Source organism: Triticum urartu, chromosome 5A, assembly GCF_056163025.1.
Source record: "Triticum urartu cultivar PI428250 chromosome 5A, HENAU_Tu73, whole genome shotgun sequence".
Classification (NCBI taxonomy): Eukaryota; Viridiplantae; Streptophyta; class Magnoliopsida; order Poales; family Poaceae; genus Triticum; species Triticum urartu.
In genome coordinates, this window is record NC_141877.1 from 579,394,274 (window position 1) to 579,410,784 (window position 16,511).

The 16,511-nt window shown below is 46.6% G+C and overlaps 1 non-coding gene across 1 annotated transcript; it reads left to right on the forward strand.

Annotated features, from left to right (window-relative positions):
* The first annotated feature begins 966 nt into the window (after window positions 1–966).
* Window positions 967–1,073, forward strand: LOC147973026 (small nucleolar RNA R71). The gene has a single exon (XR_015606852.1). It is a non-coding gene; the product is annotated as a small nucleolar RNA R71 (small nucleolar RNA).
* The last annotated feature ends 15,438 nt before the right edge of the window (window positions 1,074–16,511 follow it).

Consider the following 16,511-nt stretch of genomic DNA (forward strand, 5'->3'; position numbering starts at 1 on the left):
AAATAGGGAAGAAAAACTTTTCCAGTGTCAAATAAGGAACCAGATTTTAAGACAGTGTCAAATAAGGAATTTTCTCCAAGACTTTAACATCTCCCACAATCCCAAGCAGTGAAATGATATCCCAATTTGCAAGATAAATAGTGAAATCAGCCTCCTGTATCTCTACAGGTGAAATTTCATACATAACTTCTTGATAGAGAGATAAAGGAATAACACTTATACTAGCACCAATATCACATATACCATGATAGTAATGATCTATAATCTTAGCAGAAACAATAGGCATTTCAACAAACCTTTTGTTTTTATCTATCTTGTCATGTCCATTCCTAACAGGCTTAGCAATTCTAGCAGCTTCTTCATAGAAATATATATCATGCTCATCAATATTATCAACAAAGAGATCTTTAGCCATTGCTATTGAAGGTTCTACTTTAATTTATTCAGGGGGTATTTGCTTTAATATAACTCTTACGAACCATAGTTGTAGCCTTAGAATGCCCCTTAATTCTAACAAGAAAAGGAGGCCTTTTAATATAAGGAGTAGGGTACAATAGGATTAGCTGAATAAGCTTGTATTTCAATATTAGCAATAATAGGTTTTTCACAAGTATCTTTAATAGGTTCAGGGATATTTAAACCACTTCCCTTTAGGAAGATCAAAGTGAGGAGAAAAAGATTTACAAAATTTAACTACTATCTCAGAATCAAGTCCATATTTTGCACAAACTCATGAAAAAGATTTGTTTCTACAAAAGACTTAACACAATCATATTCTAAATTTATACCTGGCTCTTTACCTTTGTTAACCTCCCAATCTTCAGTTTTGTGTTTAATCCTTTTAATAATAGCCCATTTGCATTCAATACTTCTTTCTGACAATGAACTAGTAGAAGAATAATCAAGCATTTCTTTATCATGAAGAGAAAGTCTAGCATAAAAATTATGAACAATAATATCTCTCGAGAGCTCGTGATTGGGGAATTTGAGCATTAAGTCCTTAAGCCTCTCCCAAGCTTGAGGGGTACTTTCTCCTTCACGCGGCCAAAAATTAGTTATATAATTCCGATTACGATTAACAAGTGCATAGAGTAAAGTTTCTAGTGGAATTCCAGCTTCCTTCGGTTCCAGTCCCATGAATTAGAATCATCCAATAGTCTGTACCATGCCAATGCCTTTCCTTCCAAATATAAAGGGAATAATTTATTTTTAACTTCATCCCTCGGTAATCCTTCAATCTTAAATAATCCACAAAGTTTATCCATCTCCTACATAAGGATTAGCATGCAATTTTCCCATAATACCAACAGGAATTTCATAATAAATATTTTCAGTAGGTGGAGGCTCATCTCTTACCAATTGTGCTCGAGGCGAAGATACCCTGAACAAGCCTTTCAAAGGATTGCCTTCCATAATAACAAGTGTACATAAAATTCAGCACATATAATAAACCAAGTTCCACTTACCAAGAGCGCTACACTCCCCGGCGATGGCACTAGAAAACGGGTCTTGATGACCCACAAGTATAGGGGAACAATCGTAGTCCTTTCGATAAGTACGAGTGTCGAACCCAATGAGGAGCAGAAGGAATCGGTAAGCTGTTTTTATCAAGGTATTCTCCGCAAGTGCTATAAAATGATTTTGATAGATCTCATTTGATAACATGATAATAGGTAACTAGTAGCAATAAACAAAAGTAGCAAGGTGCAGCAAGTGTCCCACTCCTTAATGTTGCTAAGGAAAAGCCGATGGAACTTCTAATACTGATTAAAAACCTCTTGAGCACACATGGGAATATCATCTAGTTACTTTCACCATGATTCATCGACTTAAGTTCATTGCCTTGATAAGTTGTTATGTGGACCGCAACTAAGGTGTTGTTCTTACTGTCGGGAAACACAATACTTCAAAAATTTCCTACGATCACGCAAGATCTATCTAGAAGATGCATAGCAACGAGAGGGGAGTATGTCCATGTACCCTCGTAGACCGAAAGCGGAAGCGTTATGAAACGCGGTTGATTTAGTCGAACATCTTCGAGATCCAACCGATCAAGTACCGAACGCACGACACCTCTGCGATCTGCTCACGTTCAGCTCGGTGACGTCCCACGTACTCTTGATCCAGCAGAAGCCGAGGGAGAGTTTCGTCAGCACGACGGCGTGATAACGGTGATGATGAAGTTAACGATGTAGGGCTTCTCCTAAGCACTAACGATATGACCGAGGTGGAATTCTGTGGAGGGGGCACCACACACGGCTAAACAATCAACTTGTGTCTCTATGGGGTGCCCCCCTCCCCTGTATATAAAGGAGTGGAGGAGGGGAGGGCCAGCCCTCTCATGGCGCGCCCAAGGGGGGGAGTCCTACTCCCAGTGCGAGTAGGTTTCTGAAGGAAATATGCCCTAGAGGCAATAATAAAGTTGTTATTTATATTTCCTTATATCATGATAAATGTTTATTATTCATGCTAGAATTGTATTAACCGGAAACTTAGTACATGTGTGAATATATAGACAAACAGAGTGCCACTAGTTTGCCTCTACTTGACTAGCTCGTTGAATCAATGATGGTTATTTTCCTAACCATAGACATGAGTTGTCATTTGATTAACGGGATTACATCATTAGATAATGATGTGATTGACTTGACCCATCCGTTTAGCTTAGCACGATGATCGTTTAATTTGTTGCTATTGCTTTCTCCATAACTTATACATGTTCCTGTGACTATAAGATCATGCAACTCCCGAATACCGGAGGAGCACTTTGTGTGCTACCAAATGTCACAACGTAACTGGGTGATTATAAAGGTGCGCTATAGGTGTCTCCTGATACGTCTCCAACATATCTATAATTTTTGATTGCTCCATGCTATATTATCTACTGTTTTGGACATTATTGGGCTTTATTATCCACTTTTATATTATTTTTGGGACTAACCTATTAACCGTAGGCCCAGCCCAGAATTGTTGTTTTTTTGCCTGTTTTAGGGTTCCAAAGAAAAGGAATATCAAACGGAGTCCAAACGGAATGAAACCTTCGGGAACGTGATTTTCTCAACGAACAAGACCCAGGAGACTTGGACCCTACGTCAAGACACAAAAGAGGAGGCCACGAGGTAGGGGGGCGCGCCTACCCCCCAGGCGCGCCCTCCACAGGCGCGCCCCCTACCTCGTGGGCCCCCTGTTGCTCCACCGACGTACTCTTTCCTCCTATATACCTATGTACCCCCAAACAATCAGATACGGAGCCAAAGCCCTAATTCCACTGCCGTAACTTTCTGTATCCACGAGATCCCATCTTGGGGCCTGTTCCGGAGCTCCGCCGGAGGGGGCATCGATCACAGAGGGCTTCTACATCAACACCATAGCCCCTCCGATGAAGTGTGAGTAGTTCACCTCAGACCTACGGGTCCATAGTTATTAGCTAGATGGCTTCTTCTCTCTTTTTGGATCTCAATACAATGTTCTCCCCCTCTCTTGTGGAGATCTATTCGATGTAATCTTGTTTTTGCGGTGTGTTTGTTGAGACCGATGAATTGTGAGTTTATGATCAAGTCTATCTATGAACAATATTTGAATCTTCTCTGAATTCTTTTATGTATGATTGGTTATCTTTGCAAGTCTCTTCAAATTATCAGTTTGGTTTGGCCTACTAGATTGATCTTTCTTGCAATGGGAGAAGTGCTTAGCTTTGGGTTCAATCTTGCGGTGTCCTTTCCCAGTGACACTAGGGGCAGAAAGGCACGTATTGTATTGTTGCCATCGAGGATAACAAGATGGGGTTTTCATCATATTACATGAGTTTATCCCTCTACATCATGTCATCTTGCTTAAGGCGTTACTCTGTTTTTATTAACTTAATACTCTAGATGCATGCTGGATAGCGTCGATGAGTGGAGTAATAGTAGTAGATGCAGGCAGGAGTCGGTCTACTTGTCTCGGACGTGATGCCTATATACATGATCATACCTAGATATTCTCATAACTATGCTCAATTCTGTCAATTTCTCAACAGTAATTTTTTCACCCACCGTAGAATACTTATGCTCTCAAGAGAAGCCACTAGTGAAACCTATGGCCCCCGGGTCTATCTTCATCATATTAATCTCCCAATACTTAGTTATTTCCTTTGCTTTTACTTTGCTTTTATTTTACTTTGCATCTTTATCATAAAAATACCAAAAATATTATCTTATCATATCTATCAGATCTCACTCTCGTAAGTGGTCGTGTAGGGATTGACAACCCCTTATCGCGTTGGTTGTGAGGATTTATTTGTTTTGTGCAGGTACGAGGGACTGGCGCATAGCCTCCTACTGGATTGATACCTTGGTTCTCAAAAACTGAGGGAAATACTTACGCTACTTTGCTGCATCATCCCTTCCTCTTCGTGGAAAACCAACGCAGTGCTCAGGAGGTAGCATCTCCGATGGTGTTTGTTGAGTTGGCATGGATCGAGATTAGGATTTGTCACTCCGATTGTCGGAGAAGTATCTCTTTTCCCTCTCGGTAATGCACATCAATATAAGCCTTGCAAGCAAAGTGACTAATGAGTTAGTTGCAGGGTGGTGCATTACGGAACGAGTAAAGAGACTTGCCGGTAACGAGATTGAACTAGGTATTGAGATACCGACGATCGAATCTCGGGCAAGTAACATACCGATGACAAAGGGAACAACGTATATCATTATGCGCTTTGACCCATAAAGATCTTCGTAGAACATGTAAGAGCCAATATGAGCATCCAGGTTCCGCTATTGGTTATTGACCGGAGATGTGTCTCGGTCATGTCTACATAGTTCTAGAACCCGTAGGGTCTGCAGGCTTAACGTTCTGTGACGATTTGTATTATGAGTTATGCGATTTGATGACTGAAGTTTGTTCGGAGTCCCTTATGAGATTGGGGACATGACAAGGAGTCTCAAAATGGTCGAGACATAAATATCGATATATTGGAAGGCTATATTCGGACATCGGAAAGGTTTCGAGTGATTCGGGTATTTTTTGGAGTACCGGAGAGTTACGGGAATTCGTATTTGGCCTTAATGGGCCATACGGGTGTAACGCCCTCGATGCGGCTATAGCTCCCACGTGTCGAGGCACGACTTAGAGGCATAACCGCATTGAAAGCAATGTCGCAAGTCAGGCAATCATTACAACATCCCATGTAATACATAATAAAAGGGGGAGATACATAGTTGGCTTACACTCGCCACGTCACATCAGAGTACATAAATAACATCCATCAAACAATCACTCATGGCCCGACTACGGCGCCAAAATAGAAAAGAACCCAACATGCGACAAGGCCCTGAATCAAACCCCAACTAGGCACCACTACTGATCATCGGGAAAGGAAACATAATAACGCTGGGAGTCCTCGTCGAACTCCCACTTGAGCTCATACTCGTCACCTGGAGCGGAATCACCTAGACCTGCATCTGGAATTATAGTATCTGTGAGCCACAGGGACTCAGCAATCTCGCACCCTCGCGATCAAGACTATTTAAGCTTATAGGAATGGATAAGGCAAATATATGTGGAGCTGCAGCAAGCGACTAGCATATGTGGTGGCTATCTTATACGCAAAAGAGAGCGAGAAGAGGAGGCAAAGCACGAGCGAGAATCTAGAGGAACAACCTGCGCAAGCATAACTCCAACACCGTGTCCACTTCCCGGACTCCGCCGAGAAGAGGCCATCACGGCAACACACTCAGTTGATTCATTTTAATTAGTTAAGGTTTAAGTTATCTATAACCGGACATTAACAAATTCCCATCTTCCCATAACCGCGGGCATGGCTTTCGAAAGTTCAATCCCTGCAGGGGAGTCCCAACTTAGCCCATGACAAGCTCTCACGGTCAACGAAGGAATAGACCTCCTCCCAAGACGTTCCGATCAGACTCGGTATCTCGGTAACTCAAGACACTTCGACAGGTTAAAACAAGACCAGCAACACCACCCGCTGTGCCGACAAATCCCGATAGGAGCTGCACATATCTCGTTCTCAGGGCACACCAGATAAGCTAAGCGTACGGGAGCCAACGTAACCCAAGTTGCCGAGGGACGGCCCCGCACGGTGCTCTAGTTTGGACCAACACTCAGAGGAGCACTGGCCCGGGGGGGGGGGGGTAAAATAAGATGACCCTTGAGTCTGCAGAACCCAAGGGAAAGAAAAGGCTAGGTGGCAAATGGTAAGACCAATGTTGGGCATTGCTGGAAAATCTTTAATCAAGGCGAAATATCAAGGGGTTCCCATTATAACCCAACCGCGTAAGGAACGCAAAATCCGGGAACATAACACCGATATGACGGAAACTAGGGCGGCAAGAGTGGAACAAAACACTAGGCGAGAGGCCGAGCCTTCCACCTTATACCAAGTATATAGATGCATTAAGATAACATAGCAATATAATGATATCCCAACAAGTAAATAAAAGATGTTTCAACAAGGAACGACCTCCAATCTTCACCTGCAACTAGCAACGCTATAAGAGGGGCTGAGCAAAGCGGTAACATAGCCAATCAACGGTTTGCTAGGACAAGGTGGGTTAGAGTTTCAACATGGCAATTGGGAGGATGACAAGCAAAAGGTAGGCATCGTAGCATTGGCATAGCAAGAGCGAGCAAACTAGCATAGCAAAGATAGTAGTGATTTCGAGGGTATGATCATCTTGCCTGCACAGTTGTCAGAGTTGACTGGATCCTCACAAGCAAACGCAACGGGCTCCTCGGTAGCGAACTCGTCTCCCGGCTCTACCCAAACAAGACAAACAAGCAACAAGGATACAATCAACCACGTGCAAGACCAAGCAAAAGACGAAATGAAGATATGCTATGCGGGATGCAAAATGCAAGATATGACAGGAAATGCATGAACCTGGCCTCAACTTGGAATTCCAAGGGTGCCACTGGATAGAGGGGAAGAAATCGCTTGAAAACGATATAAAGATCATTGGAATCGGAGTTACGGTTTGGAAATGGCAAGCGTTTTAAGATATGACTCCGGTCTGCGATTTACAGCAAGTAGGCATCTAAATGCAACGAAATGAACATGCTACAGCCACCAAACATTACAACAAAATACATGGCAGGGTTGCCCACAAGATGCTTAACAAAATACTAGCACGGAGCCGCGGCCAATTCCTCCATTATGAGGTTCAAACAAGCATGGCAAAAACGCAAATGCAAAACAGATTCCAGACTTAGTGAAATTAACACTAGTCTGAAATTTCAGATCATGAAGCCCTCTTCGGAGCAGCAAAACAACATGATACATGACCTGAACATGAGAAGTAAGAACATGTCGTGGAGCTACTCAACAAGCTTAACAAAAGACCCAAAGTGACCTGGGGCCAAAAGGGTTCACAAAATATATTAACGGGCACACGAACATAGCATAAAACACAATCAGTTTTCAGACTTAGTGAAAACTGAGACATGCTGAAATATAACTCACGAAGACATGTAAACGAGCTCGATGCACTCACCATGGTGCAATTCACAGCAAGGCAAGCATACATCCATTAAGAAGGCACAAAATACAAGCTAGACATGGCAAGAACAATGGCATAACATGCACGGATCAACTACAATAACGCCGGCAAAATCGCAAACGAGTTGACGATCTGCCCAGATTCACCATGAAGCAAAAGTAGAGCTCAATTGACTCAAGCTATGGTGATCCGAAATTGCAGACAAAGACATGGATGGATAGAGCATAACATGAATAACAAAACTCCTTTACTGATCATCCTCAAAAGAGGCACGGATCACTAGGAAACAAGCTGAACATATGACATCATGAACTAAATAATTCCAGACTTAGTGAAAACAACCAAGTCCCTGAAAACAGATTTCCCGGGTGCCTCACTTTGCAAGTTTGCACAAGTCACCACACACATCCTAAAAATGCATGGGTTGCATCTCTGGAAAGAAGACAAAATGCTTAACAAAACATATGAAGGACTCATAGGCATAGCATGCACACAATAATCATGGCAAAAATGACAAAAGTCTAAGATGAACTAGCAGATCTGACAATTAACTCACGAAGCCTCCTTCTAACAGCATTTCGGGCATCAATATGAGCTCAAATGAAAATGATGCAATGGAATGAAACGATGTACTCGTCGAGGCGAACATTTTGATATATAATATGCCCAAAACGGAGCTACGGAAACGGAGATATCATCAGTCAAAGATTGCATAAAAATTAGGGTTCGGGAGCGAAAAGTCAACCCTGAAGATTTCAGATCCAGATTTGCACGGGAACCGAGGTCGGCCGGAGAAGCTCGCCGGAGTTCTTCGAGGTCGCCGGAGAAGATGGCCGGGGCGAGGTCGGCTGGAGGAAGAGGGAGGCGAGGCCGGCCCGGGCGTGAGACGGCGGGGTCCTCCGCGGCAAGGGGCGGCGGGGTCGGCTGAAGGCGGCGGCGGGAGGCGTGCCGCGGCGGCGTGGTCCGGCGATGGCGGCGGCGGGAGGCGTGCCGCGACGGCGTGGTGGCGCGGGTCCGGCGATGGCGGCGCGGTGGCCGACCGGGAGGAAGACGGCGGCGTGGTCGTCCCTGGCGGCGGGGCGATGCAGGCACGGGAGGCGGCGGCTGCGGGCCGGGAGGGCCCGCCCCGGGCTCCACGGGCTGGCGGCGGCGGCGAAGTGGGCCTGAGGCGCGGGCCAACGAGGACGCGCCATGTGGCAGCGGTGGCGGGTGGCGATTTGTCCGGCCGGGTCGGACGTGTCCGGCTCGGCGCGGGGATCTTTTAGGGTTCGGAGGTAGGGGAAGATCCGAAAAACGGGGGGTGTATATATAGGCATAAGTGGAGCTAGGAGAGTCCAAATGAGGTGCGGTTTGCGGCCACGCGATCGTGATCGAACGCTCTAGGATATGGAGTAGAGTTAGGTGGGTTTTGGGCCAAATTGGAGGGGTGTTGGGCTGCAACACACACGAGGCCTTTTCGGTCCCTCGGTTAACCGTTGGAGTATCAAACGAAGTCCAAATGATACAAAACTTGACAGGCGGTCTACCAGTAGTAAACCAAGGCCGCATGACAAGTCTCGGTCCAATCCGGAGATGTTTAATCCCCACACACGAAAGAAAGCTAGAAATGGCCACCGGAGGAGAACGAAGCGCCGGAATGCAAAACGGACAACGGGGAAAATGCTCGAATGCATGAGATGAACATGTATGCAAATGCAATGCACATGATGGCATGATATGAGATGCATGAAAAACGAAAACAACACACGGAGACAAAACCCGAACCCGAGGAAATAAATATAACTTAACGCCGGAAACGGCAAGAGTTGGAGTACAAATTGGGAAAGTTACATCCGGGGTGTTACAACACTCCACCACTACGAAAAGATCTCGTCCCGAGATCTAGGACTGAAAGAACTCCGGGTACTCAGAACGGAGGTGATCCTCGCGTTCCCAGGTAGCTTCATGGTCGGAATGGTGAGACCACTTGACTTTGAGAAATTTGATTGACTTGTTGCGAGTCTTGCGTTCAGTCTCTTCAAGAATAGCAACTGGGTGCTCACGATAGGAGAGATCTTCTTGGAGCTCAATGTCCTCGAAGTTGACGGTGCGGTCAGGAGTCTTGAAGCACTTTCGAAGCTGAGAGACGTGGAACACATCATGAACATTTGCAAAGTTTGAAGGAAGCTCGAGTTGATAGGCGAGGTCGCCTCTCTTGCTGACAATCTTGAAAGGTCCCACATATCTAGGGGCAAGCTTCCCTTTGATACCGAAGCGACGAGTACCTTTCATAGGAGAGACACGGAGGTAAACATGATCTCCGATCTCGAAAGCCAAATCACGGTGCTTACTATTATAGTAGCTCTTCTGGCGGGATTGGGCTGCTTTGAGGTTATCACGAATGACTTTGCACATTTCTTCTGCTTCTGTGATTAAGTCATTACCCAGCAGCTGACGTTCACCGGTTTCAGACCAGTTGAGAGGGGTACGGCACTTCCTGCCATACAGAATTTCAAATGGGGCCTTGCCCGAACTTGCTTGAAAACTGTTGTTATAGGAGAATTCAGCATATGGAAGACAATCCTCCCACTTCATGCCGAAGGAGATCACACAAGCCCTGAGCATATCTTCAAGAATCTGGTTGACACGCTCAACTTGACCGCTTGTTTGAGGATGGAAAGCAGTGCTGAAGCGGATGTTGGTGCCCATGGCCTTCTGAAATGAATCCCAAAACTTGGAGGTAAAGATGCTGCCACGGTCTGAAGATATCACTTGAGGAATACCGTGCAGAGAGACAATGCGAGAGGTATAGAGTTCCGCCAATTGAGCTGCAGTGATCGACTCTTTGATAGGCAGAAAATGAGCCACTTTGGTGAGCTTGTCGATGACAACAAATATAGCATCATTTCCACGCTTGGACTTTGGAAACCCAGTCACGAAGTCCATTTCAATGTGGTCAAACTTCCATTCTGGAATGGTAAGAGGTTGGAGGAGACCAGCTGGCCTTTGGTGTTCTGCCTTCACTCTTCTGCAGACATCACATTCATTCACGAATTGAGCGATCTCGCGCTTCATTCGAGTCCACCAATAAGCTTGCTTGAGGTCCTGATACATCTTCGTGCTCCCAGGGTGGATGGAGAGGAGAGAATTGTGAGCCTCGTTCATGATCACTTTACGAAGTTCACCTTTGGGCACAACAATACGATCCTCGAAGAAGAGAGTGTCCTTGTCATCAAGGCGGTAGCACTTGTACTTGGACTGACTCTTGGCAATCCCAATCTTCACCTTTTTCACCATAGCATCAAGAAGCTGGGCTTGGCGAATCTGGTCTTCTAAGGTAGGAGAGACTTGAAGGTTGGCGAGGAAACCTTGAGGAACAACTTGCAGATTAAGTTTGCGGAAAGCCTCACAAAGCTCGGGTTGATAAGGCTTGAGAATCAGACTGTTGCAGTAGGCCTTTCTGCTCAAAGCGTCAGCAATCACATTGGCCTTGCCTGGAGTATACTCAATACTCGGATTATTCTCTTGAATCATTTCGACCCATCGAGTTTGCCTTAGGTTGAGATTAGGCTGAGTGAAGATGTACTTGAGACTCTTGTGATCAGTGAAAATGTCCACTTTTCTTCCCAACAGAAGATGTCTCCAAGTCAAAAGAGCATGCACAACTGCCGCCAACTCGAGATCATGAGTGGGGTAGTTCTTCTCATTAGGCTTCAACTGGCGAGATGTATAAGCAACAACTTTCTCCTCTTGCATCAAAACTGCGCCAAGACCTAGGAGAGAGGCATCACAAAAGACCTCGTACGGGTTGGATTCATCAGGCGGAGTCAGAACTGGAGCAGTGATCAACTTCTCTTTCAAAGTGTTGAAAGCAATATCACACTCCGGAGACCAAACGTACTTGACATGCTTCTGAAGAAGATTAGAGAGAGGCTTCGCGATCTTGGAAAAGTTTTCAACGAATCTTCGGCAATAGCTTGCGAGACCGAGAAAACTGCGGAGTTGCTTCACATTCTGAGGAGGTTCCCAATTCACAATTGCGGATACCTTCTCGGGATTCACGGAAATGCCCTTGGCAGAGATGATATGACCAAGATAAAGAACCTCATCGAGCCAAAATTCACACTTGGAGAACTTGGCATAGAACCTGGCTCTGATACCAACTTGTAACGCCCCGGACACACCCGCCAGTGGTCGTTACTCCTGGTGGGATCTAGACTGTCCCCACAGATCAATACTAGTCTTTTCTACGCACTTTGTCCTCACTCATGCGCACCCGGAAGCAACTTCCCGGTCGGTCACCCATCCTGACACTACTCCAAGCTGAGCACGCTTAACTTTGGAGTTCTGTCCGAATGGGCTCCCGGAAAAGAAGGAATTCCTTAATGATATGAGTAGTCTATCATCCCTAATAAGCCAGGCTATCACATACACCCCCACTCAGAGGAACCGACGTCCTCGTCGGGCCACAGAAACGTTCCCTCTTGGCACAAACGTCTGTGCTTCCAGTCCGGTACATGTGCCATGCCGGGGGCCACGACGGGTCACAAACGTCATGAACAACATGACCACGCACCTGTCCGCAACCATCCGTGTAACCGCGAGGGTCGGCTCTGATACCAACTTGTAACGCCCTCGATGCGGCTATAGCTCCCACGTGTCGAGGCACGACTTAGAGGCATAACCGCATTGAAAGCAATGTTGCAAATCAGGCAATCATTACAACATCCCATGTAATACATAATAAAAGGGGGAGATACATAGTTGGCTTACACTCGCCACGTCACATCAGAGTACATAAATAACATCCATCAAACAATCACTCATGGCCCGACTACGGCGCCAAAATAGAAAAGAACCCAACATGCGACAAGGCCCTGAATCAAACCCCAACTAGGCACCACTACTGATCATCGGGAAAGGAAACATAATAACGCTGAGAGTCCTCGTCGAACTCCCACTTGAGCTCATACTCGTCACCTGGAGCGGAATCACCTGGACCTGCATCTGGAATTATAGTATCTGTGAGCCACAGGGACTCAGCAATCTCGCACCCTCGCGATCAAGACTATTTAAGCTTATAGGAATGGATAAGGCAAATATATGTGGAGCTGCAGCAAGCGACTAGCATATGTGGTGGCTATCTTATACGCAAAAGAGAGCGAGAAGAGGAGGCAAAGCACGAGCGAGAATCTAGAGGAACAACCTGCGCAAGCATAACTCCAACACCGTGTCCACTTCCCGGACTCCGCCGAGAAGAGGCCATCACGGTAACACACTCAGTTGATTCATTTTAATTAGTTAAGGTTTAAGTTATCTACAACCGGACATTAACAAATTCCCATCTGCCCATAACCGCGGGCACGGCTTTCGAAAGTTCAATCCCTGCAGGGGAGTCCCAACTTAGCCCATGACAAGCTCTCACGGTCAACGAAGGAATAGACCTCCTCCCAAGATGTTCCGATCAGACTCGGTATCTCGGTAACTCAAGACACTTCGACAGGTTAAAACAAGACCAGCAATGCCACCCGCTGTGCCGACAAATCCCGATAGGAGCTGCACATATCTCGTTCTCAGGGCACACCGGATAAGCTAAGCGTACGGGAGCCAACGTAACCCAAGTTGCCGAGGGACGGCCCCGCACGGTGCTCTAGTTTGGACCAAAACTCAGAGGAGCACTGGCCTGGGGGGGTAAAATAAGATGACCCTTGAGTCTGCAGAACCCAAGGGAAAGAAAAGGCTAGGTGGCAAATGGTAAGACCAATGTTGGGCATTGCTGGACAAGCTTTAATCAAGGCGAAATATCAAGGGGTTCCCATTATAACCCAACCGCGTAAGGAACACAAAATCCGGGAACATAACACCGATATGACGGAAACTAGGGCGGCAAGAGTGGAACAAAACACTAGGCGAGAGGCCGAGCCTTCAACCCTATACCAAGTATATAGATGCATTAAGATAACATAGCAATATAATGATATCCCAACAAGTAAATAAAAGATGTTTCAACAAGGAACGACCTCCAATCTTCACCTGCAACTAGCAACGCTATAAGAGGGGCTGAGCAAAGCGGTAACATAGCCAATCAACGGTTTGCTAGGACAAGGTGGGTTAGAGTTTCAACATGGCAATTGGGAGGCTGACAAGCAAAAGGTAGGCATCGTAGCATTGGCATAGCAAGAGCGAGCAAACTAGCATAGCAAAGATAGTAGTGATTTCGAGGGTATGATCATCTTGCCTGCACAGTTGTCAGAGTTGACTGGATCCTCACAAGCAAACGCAACGGGCTCCTCGGTAGAGAACTCGTCTCCCGGCTCTACCCAAACAATACAAACAAGCAACAAGGATACAATCAACCACGTGCAAGACCAAGCAAAAGACGAAATGAAGATATGCTATGCGGGATGCGATGCGGGATGCAAAATGCAAGATATGACAGGAAATGCATGAACCTGGCCTCAACTTGGAATTCCAAGGGTGCCACTGGATATAGGGGAAGAAATCGCTTGAAAACGATATAAAGATCATTGGAATCGGAGTTACGGTTTGGAAATGGCAAGCGTTTTAAGATATGACTCCGGTCTGCGATTTACAGCAAGTAGGCATCTAAATGCAACGAAATGAACATGCTACAGCCACCAAACATGACAACAAAATATATGGCAGGGTTGCCCACAAGATGCTTAACAAAATACTAGCATGGAGCCACGGCCAATTCCTCCATTATGAGGTTCAAACAAGGATGGCAAAAACGCAAATGCAAAACAGATTCCAGACTTAGTGAAATTAACACTAGTCTGAAATTTCAGATCACGAAGCCCTCTTCGGAGCAGCAAAACAACATGATACATGACCTGAACGTGACAAGTAAGAACATGTCATGGAGCTACTCAACAAGCTTAACAAAAGACCCAAAATGACCTGGGGCCAAAAGGGTTCACAAAATATATTAACGGGCACACGAACATAGCATAAAACACAATCAGTTTTCAGACTTAGTGAAAACTGAGACATGCTGAAATATAACTCACGAAGGCATGTAAACGAGCTCGATGCACTCACCATAGTGAAATTCACAGCAAGGCAAGCATACATCCATTAAGAAGGCACAAAATACAAGCTAGACATGGCAAGAACAATGGCATAGCATGCACGGATCAACTACAACAACACCGGCAAAATCGCAAACGAGTTGACGATCTGCCCAGATTCACCATGAAGCAAAAGTAGAGCTCAATTGACTCAAGCTATGGTGATCCGAAATTGCAGACAAAGACATGGATGGATAGAGCATAACATGAATAACAAAACTCCTTTACTGATCATCCTCAAAAGAGGCACGGATCACTAGGAAACAAGCTGAACATATGGCATCATGAACTAAATAATTCCAGACTTAGTGAAAACAACCAAGTCCCTGAAAACAGATTTCCCGGGTGCCTCACTTTGCAAGCTTGCACAAGTCACCACACACATCCTAAAAATGCATGGGTTGCACCTCTGGAAAGAAGACAAAATGCTTAACAAAACATATGAAGGACTCATAGGCATAGCATGCACACAATAATCATGGCAAAAATGACAAAAGTCTAAGATGAACTAGCAGATCTGACAATTAACTCATGAAGCCTCCTTCTAACAGCATTTCGGGCATCAAGATGAGCTCAAATGAAAATGATGCAATGGAATGAAACGATGTACTCGTCGAGGCGAACATTTTGATATATAATATGCCCAAAACGGAGCTACGGAAGCGGAGATATCATCAGTCAAAGATTGCATAAAAATTAGGGTTCGGGAGCGAAAAGTCAACCCTGAAGATTTCAGATCCAGATTTGCACGGGAACCGAGGTCGGCCGGAGAAGCTCGCCGGAGTTCTTCGAGGTCGCCGGAGAAGATGGCCGGGGCGAGGTCGGCCGGAGGAAGAGGGAGGCGAGGCCGGCCCGGGCGTGAGACGGCGGGGTCCTCCGCGGCAAGGGGCGGCGGGGTCGGCTGAAGGCGGCGGCGGGAGGCGTGCCGCGGCGGCGTGGTCCGGCGATGGCGGCGGCGGGAGGCGTGCCGCGACGGCGTGGCGGCGCGGTCCGGCGATGGCGGCGTGGTGGCCGACCGGGAGGAAGACGGCGGCGTGGTCGTCCCTGGCGGCGGGGCGATGCGGGCACGGGAGGCGGCGGCTGCGGGCCGGGAGGGCCCGCCCCGGGCTCCACGGGCTGGCGGCGGCGGCGAAGTGGGCCTGAGGCGCGGGCCAACGAGGACGCGCCATGTGGCAGCGGTGGCGGGTGGCGATTTGTCCGGCCGGGTCGGACGTGTCCGGCTCGGCGTGGGGATCTTTTAGGGTTCGGAGGTAGGGGAAGATCCGAAAAACGGGGGGTGTATATATAGGCATAAGTGGAGCTAGGAGAGTCCAAATGAGGTGCGGTTTGCGGCCACGCGATCGTGATCGAACGCTCTAGGATATGGAGCAGAGTTAGGTGGGTTTTGGGCCAAATTGGAGGGGTGTTGGGCTGCAACACACACGAGGCCTTTTCGGTCCCTCGGTTAACCGTTGGAGTATCAAACGAAGTCCAAATGATACAAAACTTGACAGGCGGTCTACCGGTAGTAAACCAAGGCCACATGACAAGTCTCGGTCCAATCCGGAGATGTTTAATCCCCACACACGAAAGAAAGCTAGAAATGGCCACCGGAGGAGAACGAAGCGCCGGAATGCAAAACGGACAACGGGGAAAATGCTCGAATGCATGAGATGAACATGTATGCAAATGCAATGCACATGATGGCATGATATGAGATGCATGAAAAACGAAAACAACACACGGAGACAAAACCCGAACCCGAGGAAATAAATATAACTTAACGCCGGAAACGGCAAGAGTTGGAGTACAAATTGGGAAAGTTACATCCGGGGTGTTACAACGAGCAAGGAGAGAAAGGCCTCAAGGGTGGCCGCGCCCCTTCCCCATGGACTGCTCCGAATTGGACTAGGGAAAGGGGGCACCCCTTCCTTCCTTCTCCTTCTCCCTTCCCTTTTTCCTA